Below are 2,500 nucleotides of genomic sequence, written 5' to 3' on the forward strand. Positions count from 1 at the left end.
TTTTTTTACCTCACCTAAACTAAGTTAATCTAAAGGTAACTTGATCTAATGTAACCTTAATAAAGCTAACCTAGATTAGTTTAACAAAACTTTAATCCAATTCCAAGGTAACTTTTTGCTTAACCTAGCCTAACCGTAACGTAACCAAACCTAACCGAATGAAAATTTAAGTTAAGGCAATTAATTTAAACCTAACCCAATCTAAACCAAAATAGCCGAACTTAACCTTAACCTTAACCTAACCTAAACCAAAATTGCCAAACTTAACCTTAAACTCCAAGCCAAACTAACTTAACTTAATGAAAAGGAAGAAACAGTTTTAAATTAGTAAACCTTAGCTAACTTAACCTTACCTGAAATCAACCTTGTTAAACGAAACGTTACAAAGCTTAATGTAACCTAATCTGAACCTAACCTAACCAAAGTTTAAGTGTGTGTGTGTGTGTGTGTGTGTGTGTGTGTGTGTGTGTGTGTGTGTGTGGGGTGCGTGGGGGCAGAACTGCGTGTATCTATATCATTAGGCCATAAATGTCATAAAATCAGTAATAGTAAAAAAATAATAATACATATTATGAATATTCTGTTGGTATTGTTGTTACTATTGTTAATATTAGTATGAATTAAGTTGCAGGTAAACTGATAATGAATTTGTCATTATAACAAGGCATAGAAAGTGATTGATAGGTGTAATGTATCGCTATGTAATTATGTACTTAGTTGTGATCTGGATGGCATTAACTAGCATGAGGAAACATTCACGCCAATGGGAAAATTAGTAAGGTGAAGTCAGTAAACAGCAAAATAACGAAACATACTTACAATGATAACGCGAACGATGAGGGTGAGTGAGTAGCAGTGATGGTGAAACATGACTACGACATACACTGACCAACCCGCAGCGCTCCAAGATAAATAATCCTCGGTGTAGTGCACATGTTATTTCAAAGTTAGGCAGTTTTCCCTTATGTTTTCAGCACTGGAACTTTCTCACAGCATTTCATTACTATTATAACCCAGGAAAGTGGCTCCAATGCACGTTAGTAATGATGTGGCACTGTTATAAGGCGGAGGTGACCTAAGTTGTGGTGCGATCAGCTGTCCAAACACCATAACACGCTCACTCTATCGTGGCTAAAGTAGAACTGAGGACTGACGGGCGACGGAAGCACTCATATTTACTTTGGGTACGAAGCGGAGACTGAAACGATTCGCTGATTTCCCCCTCTAAACACTGAAACTCGCAATGAATCTCTCTCTCTCTCTCTCTCTCTCTATATACGAAAACACGCTTACGCACACCTAAAACGAACGCACACACACCTAAAACGAACGCACACACACACACACACACACACACACACACACACACACACACACACACACACACACACACACACACACACACACACTTAAAACGCACACTCTGACTTCACCTTAATCTAATCTAAGCCCAACTAAATCTAATCAAACCGAAACCAAAAGAAACTTTAGCCTAACCCAAACGTAGCCTATTTTTTTTTTTACCTCACCTAAACTAAGTTAATCTAAAGGTAACTTGATCTAATGTAACCTTAATAAAGCTAACCTAGATTAGTTTAACAAAACTTTAATCCAATTCCAAGGTAACTTTTTGCTTAACCTAGCCTAACCGTAACGTAACCAAACCTAACCGAATGAAAATTTAATGTAAGGCAATTAATTTAAACCTAACCCAACCTAAACCAAAATAGCCAAACTTAACCTTAACCTTAACCTAACCTAAACCAAAATTGCCAAACTTAACCTTAAACTCCAAGCCAAACTAACTTAACTTAATGAAAAGGAAGAAACAGTTTTAAATTAGTAAACCTTAGCTAACTTAACCTTACCTGAAATCAACCTTGGTAAACGAAACGTTACAAAGCTTAATGTAACCTAATCTGAACCTAACCTAACCAAAGTTTAAGTGTGTGTGTGTGTGTGTGTGTGTGTGTGTGTGTGTGTGTGTGTGTGTGTGGACGTGGAATTCAGCACACGGGATTCAGCCCATGGAATTCAGCCCACGCGGGATTCAGCCCACGGAATTCAGCCCACGCAGGGTTCAGTCTACACGGGATTCAGCCCACGGAATTCAGCCCACGCGGGATTCAGCCCACACGGGATTCAGCCCACACGGGATTCAGCCCACACGGAATTCAGCCCACGGAATTCAGCCCACACGGAATTCAGCCCACATGGGATTCAGCCCACGCGGGATTCAGCCCACACGGGATTCAGCCCACGCGGGATGCAGCCCACAGGATTCAGCCCACACGGATTCACACGGAATTCAGCCCACGGAATTCAGCCCACACGGAATTCAGCCCACATGGGATTCAGCCCACGCGGGATTCAGCCCACGCGGGATGCAGCCCACAGGAATTGCGAATGTGAACACACCCTCTCTCTCATCACGTATATATGCACTCGAACGAAAACACACACATAATCTTCTCTAGCTTAGGGGAGAGTGTGCGTGTGA

This window comes from Portunus trituberculatus, chromosome 11, assembly GCF_017591435.1.
Source record: "Portunus trituberculatus isolate SZX2019 chromosome 11, ASM1759143v1, whole genome shotgun sequence".
In the NCBI taxonomy this organism is placed as follows: domain Eukaryota; kingdom Metazoa; phylum Arthropoda; class Malacostraca; order Decapoda; family Portunidae; genus Portunus; species Portunus trituberculatus.